The sequence below is a fragment of the Hermetia illucens genome, chromosome 2, assembly GCF_905115235.1.
Source record: "Hermetia illucens chromosome 2, iHerIll2.2.curated.20191125, whole genome shotgun sequence".
NCBI classification, from domain to species: Eukaryota; Metazoa; Arthropoda; class Insecta; order Diptera; family Stratiomyidae; genus Hermetia; species Hermetia illucens.
In genome coordinates this window covers 124,250,995-124,263,685 of record NC_051850.1, presented here as the reverse complement: position 1 = coordinate 124,263,685, position 12,691 = coordinate 124,250,995, and positions in this window count along the sequence as shown.

The following is a 12,691-nucleotide window of genomic DNA, read 5'->3' as shown; positions in this document are numbered from 1 at the left end:
TAAATTTTTCAGCTTCGGAACACGCGTCAATTTATGCACCCATCTCCAAAAAAGGTGTTTTTCTGTTGCCACGCTGGAGGGCGCTGTGTTCATCTGATGAAAAAAAACTAAACGGCATTTTAATGTGGACAATATTCCACGGTCCGCAAACTAGGATAATTAGAAAATGTTAAAAGGTAAATTTTTGGTGGGTTTAATTAATTTTTTGGATTTTGGTGTTTTTTTACGGCTTTTTTTATGAATAAAAAAAAAACGACCGTAGTTTGCGGACCGTAGAAATATGTATTAAAGAAGTCGTGAAAATTTCAAAGAATTTGGTTGGATAGATTTTGAGCTATGGTGGCAGCCGATTTTCAAGATGCAGTTTCGAGCAAAACGCGTTTGAAAATTTAAATGTGATTATCAACAGTAAAATTTTCACTCACCATTAATCTGCTATGCCTGGTCCATAGAGAGCACCCTCCGTTTCTTCAAAAAAGTCTTGTAAGCCCGATTGTTGCCCTCTGCTTTCAATTCTGGCTCTTTTAGCGAGGTTAGTCGATCGTCGTTCGGACCGCCAAATTCGCGCTTCATTACGGCGGCCGACATCCCATTGTCACTAGGATTTTGAGAATGCCATTGAATCCTTCATTGAAAATAATTACAGCCAGAAAAGTGGCTATTTCTACGACCTTGGCCCCAGAATGAAGGTGTTTAGGAGCGAAAGTCCAGATCAATGCATTTAACGACTCATTGTTATTCTGGGTCTCTGCTTCTAAACATCTGTTCAAGAGATCATCTCGTGACAAATCTTCGTAGATTGGTTTGATGACTGTTTGAACTTCTTCAGTCTCTTTAGTTCTCCTTTAGCTTCCGCTTTGTGCCATTTGCACCAACTGCCCTCGCCTGTTGGGCGATTTTGATGCTGTGGATTTTCGTCTCTAGAACATTTACGGAAGAAAGTTGCCCAAATTTCTTACTTCATTCCTTCTATCGAATTTGCGTGTCGACGAATAGCTAGCCCAAAAAATGTAGTGAGGTCGTTAATAACCTTATCAGTAAGTTTTCCAGCCCCTTTTCCACCAATGCCTTTGTGATTCTTCTTTGCATTTCTAAGCCGCTTTCCCATTTTTTTCTCGACATGTCCTACGCATTCCTTTTTTACTACTACGTATATTTTATTATTCGAAGAAATTTACAGAAATACCGGAGAAAACTCCAGCAAAATCCAATATACAATATACAAAACTTGTCGCAATTGGAACATCCATGTTCATGCTTGCTAAAAGTTTCTTTGCTGATGTTGATGCGAAGTCCTTTTTCTTCTCTGATAAATATCGATTCCCATGAAATATTCGTTTTTTAGTGCGAGCATGACGTTGAACGTTAAAGCTCACCCTCCCCCCCCCCCCCTCTCCCTTCGTACGATCGATTTAAAAAAATCACTGAACACACAAACAGCACAATACAACAAAATATAACTGAGTATAGCTTGAAAGCCTTTCAGTGCTTACTCTAGACTGGATTATCCTTTTTATTCCAAACGGGAAATAAGTTTAGACAATTGATTGGTTTTCCATCTTTTTATATTTATACCTGTTAAGTAATCCAATTAAGTAATCCAATTACTTTTTTATTTTAATAATCCGTTAAGTAATTAACACCACTTCTCATTTCAACAATCCTTATAAATATTTAAGATATTTTTAAATTAACAATTCATATGTTGTTTTCATTAATGTACACTTAACATTCTATTTAATTCAACGAACTCAAAAAGACTTCTCTGCTCAATTCCCAACTTGATATCTAAAACTTTTCTGATCTTTTTCAAGTCCAACTGAATAATTAAATTTTAGTGACAGGTCTCAAAAAACAAAATTACTCATCGCACACTTTTCTGAGATCTTCCACTCCATTGGTGTGCCACGCAAAGTGGATAGATCCGCGCCATCTATTCGCTCGCAACATTCGAAATAAATTTCGAATGCTGCGAATCCTGCCGCGCCACATCACTCCGCCCCCAGATGAAACCTAGGGGGTTTCAGCGACTGATCCCCGAACTTCGTTCGCCGTTAATCCACAAAGCGGACACGACGTTGCTTCGGGGCGCACGCGGGTTTCAGCCTGGACAAAGAGACCGCCTTTTTGTGACCACCGATCTCGAGCTGGAAGAAATGTTCTCCACGCTCGAGAACGCGGTACGGGCCCTCATATGGAGGCTGCAGCGGCTTCCGGACGGCATCCGTCCTGATCAGCACGTGCGTGCAAGTGTCCAGCTCCTTGGGCGAACAGGCAGGTATGGACGAGTGTCGAGTGGGTGGTGGCGCTTTGATGCGTCGGAGATTGTCTCTCAGCAGACGCACCAACCCCGACTCCGTGAGACCCGATCTCTTGTCGAAGACCGGATCGCTTGGGAGTCTCGGGTTCTCCCCGTAAACCAGCTCCGCGGGGCTGGCAGCAAATTCCTCTCGGCGAGTTGTTCGAAGGCCGAGTAGGACGAGAGGCAAGACTTGCGTCCAGGACGGGTCGTCGCGTGCCATAATGGCGGCTTTCAGCGTCCGGTGCCAACGTTCCAACATCCCATTGGATTGTGGGTGGTATGCCGTAGTCCGCTGGCGTTTAAAACCAAGGAGTTTGCCTAACTCGGAGAAAAGGGTGGACTCAAATTGCATTCCCTGGTCAGTGATGACCACTGCAGGGACGCCAAAGCGAGGTATCCACTCTCGACAGAGGGCTTCAGCACATGATTGCGCCGTGATGTCTTTCAGAGGTATTGCCTCAGGCCACCGCGTGAACCTGTCGATGATTGTGAGGCAATACTTATAACCGTGCGAGTCTCGCAAAGGCCCTATTATGTCGAGGTGTATGGTGTGGAAACGCTTGGTAGTGCGGGGGAATGAGCCCACTTCTTTCCTAACATGCCTGGAGACCTTACATTTTTGGCATGCGATGCACTCTCTGGCCCAGGAATTAATATCCTTGTTCATGGAGGGCCAGAAGTATTTTCCGGTGACTAACCGGTTTGTTGTCCTGATGCCAGGGTGCGCCAAGTCGTGAACTGCGTGGAACACTTCCTTGCGAAAAGTGGCCGGAATGTATGGCCGAGGTCCCTTTTCCGAGTCTTCGCAGCAGAGCGAGAGGCTTGAGCCGAAGATGGGCAACTCCCGAAATTTGTATTTGGGGTTGGACTTGAGGCTCTGAAGTGCTGCGTCATCCACTTGCGCCTTGGCAATAGCCGAGAAATCGAGTGAGGCGGGGATGTTAACTTCGGAGACACGAGACAAAGCGTCAGCAACAATGTTGTCCTTCCCGGACACGTGCTGGATGTCCGACGTAAACTGGCTTATGAAGCTCAGGTGTCGAAGCTGACGAGGGGACGCTTTGTCGGGCTTCTGTTTCAAAGCGAACGTGAGAGGCTTATGGTCCGTGAACACTGTGAACGGCCTGCCTTCTAGGGAGAAACGGAAGTATTTGATGGACAGGTATGCGGCGAGCAGTTCGCGATCGTAGGTGCTGTAGTTCCGTTGAGCGGGATTCAACTGCTTCGAGAAGAAGCTCAACGGCTGCCAAACTTGGTCCACCTTTTGGTGAAGGGCAGCACCTACTGCGTTGTCAGAGGCATCAACAAAAACGGCTAGGGGTGCATCTTGCAGAGGGAATGCCAAGAGCGTAGCGTCAGCCAGTTGTTGACGAGATTTGTCAAACGCGCAGATAGCCTCTTCAGACCACACGATCTCTCGTGTGTCCTTAGTTTTGGGGCCAGACAAGTACGCGTTCAAAATGGACTGGAGATGGGCGGCCTTGGGCAGGAAACGACGGTAGAAGTTTAGCATGCCCAAGAACCTCCTCAACTCCCTCACTGTCTTTGGACGCGGGAAGCTTGATATCGCTTGCACCTTGTCTGGGTCGGGCTGTATTCCTTCAGGGGAAATGAAATGGCCGAGGAATCTCACCTGCTGTTGAAGGAATTTGCATTTCTCAACGTTTAGGACTAAACCGGCCTCAAGGAGACGTTGAAAAATGCACTCGAGATGGGCTAAGTGCTCAGACTCAGTGGAAGAAGCGACCAAAACATCATCCAAATATACGAAACAGAATTCGAGGTTTCGCAGGACTGAGTGAATGAACCTTTGAAAGGTTTGCGCCGCGTTGCACAATCCGAAAGTCATCCGGGTGAACTCGAAGAGTCCAAAGGGTGTGCATATTGCCGTCTTTGGAATGTCTTCAGGAGCTACTGGAATTTGGTGATAAGCCTTGGTTAAGTCCAAGGTCGAAAAGATGCGGCAATTCGCGAGGTGATGCGCAAAGTCGTGGATGAGTGGAATTGGATATCGGTCAGGAACAGTCTGTGCATTTAGTCTTCTGTAATCCCCACATGGGCGCCATTCGCCGTTTGGCTTAGGGACCATATGCAGTGGGGAAGACCAACAGCTGTTTGAGGGCCTGCAGATACCCTGTTGAACGAGTTGTTCAAACTCTTTCCGTGCAATTGCCAGTTTCTGAGATGGTAGAGGACGCACCTTCGAGAAGATCGGGGAACCAGTAGTGATAATGTGGTGCTGCACATTGTGCTTCACTGGTTTGGAGAGACTACAGTTGGTAGTAATCTGGCTGAACTTTTGGAGAAGTGCCCGAACACGAGAGTCGGTAATGTCTTCTAAAAGAACGGAAAGATTATTGCCTGGGTGAGATACCATATGTCCCGACGAATTAAGGTTGGTCGTGGAATCTATAAGAGACTTGTTTTGCAAGTCCACCAGCAATCCATAGTGACACAGGAAGTCTGCGCCTAGTATGGGGAAGCTGACATCCGCCAGGATGAAACGCCACGAAAACGTCCTACGCAAGCCAAGACTCACGTCTACTTGCCTATACCCGTACGTGTTTATGCGGGAGGAATTTGCTGCCGCAAGTTTGAGCGGTTGAGGGAAAAGTTGATGATGCTGGGGTACGGGAAGAACCGAAACTTCCGCACCCGTGTCGACGAGGTAGTTGCGCCTGCTGAGAGGGTCGAAAATAGTTAGGCGACGTGGCGCTGCGTTCTGGGTGGCCGCCGCCAAGACCCCCCGCGGACCTAGTTTTTTGCGGTAGGAGAGAATCTACACGGTAGCGTACATCTTGTCGCTTTATCCCCGAATCTGCGGTGGTACCAGCAAATCCCTGGGTCCGTGGACTGTCCCGACGACCTGCTACCTGATCGCCCTTTTCGGATGGCAGACCGCGAGCGTACTCGCGATCTGGCGCCCGAACGCTGAGCGTCCAACGTCGCCCGCATCTCGGCCATACTGGCTGTTAATGCAGCAATCTCGCGCCTCAATTCACCCACCTCATCCGACGGTGGTTGAACGGCCGCCAAGGTTGGGCGTACGTACACCTCCTGAACCTGGTCGGCCGTCGCTGCCAGTTCCTCCAAGGAACCGGAGACGCAAGCGAGGATCGCCTGGGTGCCCTCCGGGAGCCGACGCAGCCAGAGCGACTTGATCAGGTCTTCGCCGATCTTACTCCCACCCAATTGCCTCATTTCACGAAGCAATTGGCTGGGAGTTCGATCACCTAAGGTTAAACCTGCCAGCAAGTGGTCTAATTTTGCCGACTCGCTTGCCGACAGGCGCCTGATCAACTCGCTCTTGAGCTGCACATACGATGTCGACTTCACCACGTCGGACACCAGAAGTATGGACTCTTCGTCCAGGCCGACCACCGCGTAGTTGAAGCGGGTCGCGTCCGATGTGATGCCGGACATTTGGAACTGTGCTTCCAGATGCACGAACCACAGTTCGGGGTTCCGCCGCCAAAACGGAGGAACGCGTACGGCGAGGGCGGTCACTTGCGGGTTCGATGGGCCTGCCGCGTCCCTATTGTCAAAAGACATCTTGTTTCACGAAAAGTACGAGATTGAAATGCAAACGCGGTGAGTTTATTCTGAAACGCGGTGAACTTTACACCGACACGGCAGGCCGCACCCACAAATGCACGCACGAAACGAGAAAAAAACGAAGCGGACGCTATCCAGCGCAGACCAAAAACACCACCAATGAGAATGGAGGACTCGCGATGTTAAACACTTGCACGCCGTCTCTTGCAGCGATTTCAATTTTTTTTATTATTATTTATACAAAAAGTTGGGACAAACTCATTACGCTTAAAGAAGAGTGAAAAATACATGCGTGCCACGCGAGCATTTTAAAGTAAAACTAAAGAGAATTTCCTCAGGTCGTTAAGTTGCAGCGGTTACATTTGGTATGTATTTCGTCGTGGGGTCTTCTTATTCCGATAGCCGAGTAATCTGATGGTGATGTCCCGACGTGTGTCGCGCAGTACACTGTGTAGAGAAGGTTTGTTGATGGGGATGATGATGTGCTTGAGTTTTTCAATTATATGACACCTCGTGCACAGCCTTGAGGAATTGAGACTTCTGCATTTGGAGCATATCGATCTTCTCGATTTGTTCTTGGACGTAATCCAGTTTCCGTTTGAAGTAGTCTTTGGAGTCTTGTAGAATTTGTAGGCCACGAAGGAGATGGCTAGCAGGCCAATGGTAAGGACGATTCCTCCGATGAACGAGGGTCCATCGAAGTGGCGGCAATTCGGAGGAGGCTTGACCGTGGTTGTTGTGCTGGGACTAGGAGGCGTCGTTGGGGTTCTTGGAATTGGCGTTGTTGAAGTTGAGGTAGTTGAACTGGTGGTTGTGCGTTAGGAAGTTCCGGGGTCACCAATTAAGTAATCCAATTAAGTAATCCAATTACTTTTTTATTTTAATAATCCGTTAAGTAATTAACACCACTTCTCATTTCAACAATCCTTATAAATATTTAAGATATTTTTAAATTAACAATTCATATGTTGTTTTCATTAATGTACACTTAACATTCTATTTAATTCAACGAACTCAAAAAGACTTCTCTGCTCAATTCCCAACTTGATATCTAAAACTTTTCTGATCTTTTTCAAGTCCAACTGAATAATTAAATTTTAGTGACAGGTCTCAAAAAACAAAATTACTCATCGCACACTTTTCTGAGATCTTCCACTCCATTGGTGTGCCACGCAAAGTGGATAGATCCGCGCCATCTATTCGCTCGCAACATTCGAAATAAATTTCGAATGCTGCGAATCCTGCCGCGCCACACCTGTGTTCAAATTTATAAGGCTAAGGTAAAAAACTAACAAGTAAAAAAAGATTCGATGCTCTTTCTCATACAGTACTCTAGCCGCGGCTGCAAATTCCTTAGTTATTTACCACTGTAATTTCTGAACGACTCGGAATATCGGAAAATCCCTTTGCCCACATATTCTCCGCTATATATAGATACAATTCATGCAAAAAAATCGATTTCTCCAACCCGACACACGGGATGACCCCCTTAAGGGGCATCCCAATTATATAGTACAATGCACCAATGGAAATTTCCAATTTAGAGGAGAAGGCTTTTAGGAATAATTGCACACAATTCAGCAGAGATTTCCTAACAGTGATATTGTGATTGCGATGGGTAATCTAAATACCTTCCTTGGGCATGTGATAGCGAGACACGTTCTTGGTGACCGTAACAACGATAATGGGTTCTTAGATTTTGGTAATTGTCATCGCCTCGTCATCGAGAGCACACCACCAAGGTTAGCAGGGTTTCTGCTGATCGGTAACGAACATCTAATCAAAGCGGTCATGCCGCTATTAGCAGTACATTTAGAAGTTTTCTGAATATCCATAACAAAAGTATTGCTGACATCAGTCTTGACGAGAACCATCAACTATTGTTTACCTTTTCTTAAGTGTCGCAATTGCGTTTGCTCGCAGCGCAAACAAAGCGTCGGTCTCCCAAATTCTTGATGATACTGTTGTCATCCAGTAGTGTGCAAACGACATATATTGCAGACCGACGATTAGGTTTAGGGTTGGGCCACCGTGTCATTTGACCCCTAAAGAAGAAAAGAAGACATGGGTCTTTCGTCGCGTAGGTACCAAAATCGGCTCAAGACTAGTTCTTCCCCGTGATTTTGTCCCTTCTCTTATTAAGCCGTTTGGCAATTTTAACACGTTAAAAACATTTTGCCCGCCTCGCCTCACGTCTCTATTAGGGTGGTTTACTCCGGGTGGGTTTAGTTTTTTGTATTGAGTATAGGCACGCTAAATGTTGGTACCCTAACTGGAAAGACGGAGGAACTCGCAAGAGCCCTTCGGAAAAGGTGCATTGACATCTGCGCTCTGCAAGAAACCCGATGGTCTGGTGCCAAAAGCTGCGACATTGAACGCGAACGCGGTAAAAATGGCTACAAACTTCTCTATTTTGGTAACCCACACACTCAATATGGTGTTGGCATTGCCATCTCAGAGGGTTTCCGTGATGCCATTAAAGAAGTCGAACGATTTGCTGATCGGCTGATGAAGCTCACCATTATATCAGCTGATCGCACTATTCTTTTCTTCACCGCGTAAGCACCACAGACAGGTCGACCTGATGCCGAGAAAGATGCCTTCTGGCAACTTCTCGATAAAAAGACTTGTCACGTGCCTGCTGACGATTACATAATCATTGCCGGCGACCTTAATGGTCATGTGGGTGAAAAGGCAGATGGTAACAGGTGCCATGGGGGAAAGGGGTTCGGAGCGCGCAATGAAGGTGGCGAGCGTATAATCGATTTTGCGGACACCCATGACCTTGTACTTATGAATACATGGTTCATCAAACGATTGTCTCATCTGCCCACATTTTATAGTGGGAACAATAAAACGCAAATCGACTATATTCTCATAAGACGCCAACATTTTACCACTGTCACTGATTGCAAAGTCGTTCCCTATGAAACCATCGCACCTCAACATCGGCCGTTGATTGCCGTCCTGCGAATTAAGCCACCGATAAAACAGCGTGAGGAACGTACTGGCCCGCCGCGCATTAAATGGTGGCGATTTGGTGAGCAGAAAGAAGAAACGGTCTGACTCCTACGATTGCCAACCATTACGAATGTGGAAGAATCATGGAACCAAATGAAAGACACGATCCACAAATCGGCCTCTGAAACCCTCGGGGTCACCAAGCCGGGAAAGCGGTACATCAACCGAGACACTTGGCTTTGGAATGATGATGTTGAAATGAAGGTCCGTGAAAAGAAACGCCTCTACCACAAATTTCTCGACGATAAAACGCCTGCTAATTGACAAATTTATAAGAATGCCAACCGGGAAGCAAAGAAAGCGGTCGCTGTCACCCGAGCGAACCATTTCAAAAATCTTTACGATAAACTGGACACTCGGGATGGCGAGAGAGATCTGTATCGACTTGCTAAAAGCCGTGATCAACGCACACAGGATATCGAACACTTCTGTTGTGTTAATGACAAGAACGGTACTTTGCTTACCAACCGTCGAGCCGCAACGGATAGATGGCGAGAACACTTCAAGTAGATTTCAATTGAAGAATTTGCTCATCCTCCACTTCCACAATAATTGCCGACATTGGGAGCAGTTCCACCAGTCAGCGCAACTGAAGTCGAGGAGGCAATAAAACAAATGAAATCGGGGAAAGCAACAGGACCTGACGACATCGCATCTGAGCTCTGGAAAGCGAAGAGCTGGGACCTAGCACTGTGGCTCAGTGAATTCTTTAACCGGGTTATTCAGGAAGGAAGAACACCATCTGACTGGCAAGAAAGTACCACTCTTCCAATATGGAAAAAGAAAGGTAGCCCAGCAGAATGTTCAAATTACCGTCCGATCCGGTTACTTTCCCATACCATGAAGATTTTTGAACGCATTCTTGAAAACCGTATTCGCGAAATCGTTGAAATAACCGTGAATCAAGCCGGATTTGTTAAGAACTGCGGAACTACTGACGCAATACACGCTGCACGGTTACTCATGGAGAAACACCGTGAGAAGCATCGCCCTCTTTACATTGCCTTTCTGGATCTAGAGAAAGCGTTTGACCGTGTACCACACGAACTCATCTGGTATGCTTTACGACAACACTTCGTGCCAGAAGAACTCATGCGCTGGGTTCAATTGCTCTACCACGATCTGAAAAGTAAAGTTCGAAGTATGGCGGGTGTATCAAAACCACTTCGTGTCTCTGTTGGTGTTCATCAAGGAAGTGCCCTCTCACCACTCCTCTTTGTCCTTGTTATGGACACCGTCACACGGGATATTCAACGTCCAGCGCCCTACACACTGCTTTATGCAGATGATGTTTTCCTAGCATCTGATAGCAAAAATGATCTCGAGCAACTTGTTCAAAAATGGAATGATCGCCTCATGCAACACGCTCTCAGATTGAATTTAAACAAAACTGAATTTTTGACGACGATCCCCATGGAACAGGCACAATCACTGTCAGCGGCAGTGATCTGCCCAGAACTGAGCGATTTAAATACCTCGGGTCAACGCTATCAGCCAATGGAGAACTGCGTTATGAAATTGCTTCACGCATTAACGCAACCTGGATGAAGTGGCGTTCCACAACTGGTGTCCTTTGTGATCGACGTATCAACGAACGTCTCAAATCTAAAATTTACCGCAATGTCGTCCGTCCAGTCGCTCTCTATGGTTCTGAGTGTTGGTCGACCATAAAAGACAATGAACGGCGTCTTGCGGTAATGGAGACGAAGATGCTACGTTGGACTAGTGGCGTCACACGTTTAGATCACATCCGAAATGAGGATATCCGCGATCGTTATGGGGTTGCACCGATCGTGGAAAAGTTGCAAGAGAGGCGTCTTCGATGGTATGGTCACGCAATGCGTGCAAACGAGAATCCACTTGCCAAGATTGGTCTGAACATCGAAATCGATGGTAAACGACCAAAAGGCAGACCTAAGCAACGGTGGCTTGATACGCTGGATGGGGATTTGAAAGCCTCGAGATTGCACCCAGATCAGGCATTCGATAGAGCTAAATGGCGAAGCCGATCACGACGAGCCGACCCCGCTTGTGAACGGGACAAAGGCTGAAGAAAAAGAAGAAGAGTATAGGCACGCGAATAAAATCCGTGTCCTGAAAAGGGATAACATCTGAGAACCAAGAACCCCGGCACTCATCTTGCCGAACTGCTAGTATTCGAGTTAGCTCCAGCACGTGCTATCCGCTTCCACATATTATTTCGCGCAATCGGTGTTCACCACTGGCAAACCTGTTAGGGGAGTCACCACTGACAAACCTGTTAGGGGAGTTTGGTTGGTGGACAGTCTTGGTAACCGTGTTGGTGACAAGGTGATGCAACGCCTGACTCTCATCATAAAAGAATTAGCGCCAAACGTGGTTCCACAGTTATTTCAAATGTAACAGCTCTTTTGCTTAAAAAATGGAAGACGTAAAAGACAATGACATTCCCTCCGTCCTCACCAGTCCACGTTTGCTGTATGCTGACAACCTTAAATTATTTCCCTCTGTTTCGTGTCTGCAGAACTGTGATTTCTTGCAGCCCAATCTTGACACTTTTGGGCCGGCAAATGCCACTGGGTATGCTATTCACTTAAACGGTCCCCATCATACTTTCGCTTCTCTTGGCGGACAACCCCCTTCATTACTCCTTTGAAGACCTGACTTCGTTTCAGTTCCCACTTCATTGACATAATCAATCGAGCTTCCAAAATATCTGACTTTATCCTCCGATTTAACTTCAAGAAAGCCAAAAAGATCGGCTAGAATATTTCTATGACAATGGTTGATAAATATTTAATTTTTTAAATAAAATCTGTCAGTCAGAGTGGACTGATGATAGGCTGAGTGTAGTGCAATTGCCATTCTGTTGTTAATCGAAGCATGATCTCCGAATGGTTCGGATCTTTAAATGTATGCAACAAAAGTGGTTTTTTATCGTCTTATTTATAGTAAACATGTCACTCCATCAGTTTTTCATCAGTCCATTTTTTATGGATTGATTTATGGCAAACTAATGAAATAGTGATCGTCTAGGGTAGGTCATACGGACCAATAAATAACGCGTATTTATCAAACTGCGAAAGAGTCCTACTCCCTCTGTTCCTGTAATCCTTAATAGATTCCATGATAACATTTCGATTTGCAGCTATGTACTTGCTGAAAAAAAAACAAGGATGCGATTCTATTTTCCACCTTGCACTGTTAGAAAAATGTTGCAGCCAAAGCGATAAAATCTAAAACAACTTTGTTTTACAATGCAAACATGGCTGACAATTCTCATATATTTGTAGGCAAATACCAATACCAAACGGAAGGTTATCGGAATTTGCACCAAATGGAGGGTTAAAGGAAAAAGGGTTACATATCTATTAGATTCCCAAGACTCAATACTTTGTTCGCCTAAAAACCACATTTTCAATCTTACTGTTTAATTGCTTTATAATAGTTTTGGCTCCAGAGTATATAGTTTAGTGCCTGTCATTAGAATAGAATAAAATTCATAGATTTGAATTGATCCATGAACAAAGAATGGTAAATCTTACAGCAGTGTACATAAAACAGTCGTTAAATTTAAAAAGTACTTTTACCACATCACATTCGCAATTGGTTTAGTTAGGTAGTTCCCAAGGTGGAAATGCAACTGACAAAAATGTTACAGATCAATACGGATTTACTACCAATCACTTTCGGGACTTGATGATCTTCACTTCAAATACCGTATTTTTTCTATTTTTTCCACCAAATATGTAGAAGAATGTTGATTGGATCTATTCAGCTCAACTTACTGAACACGAATTAGAAATTGAAACCTAACGAAAACACAAACTTTTT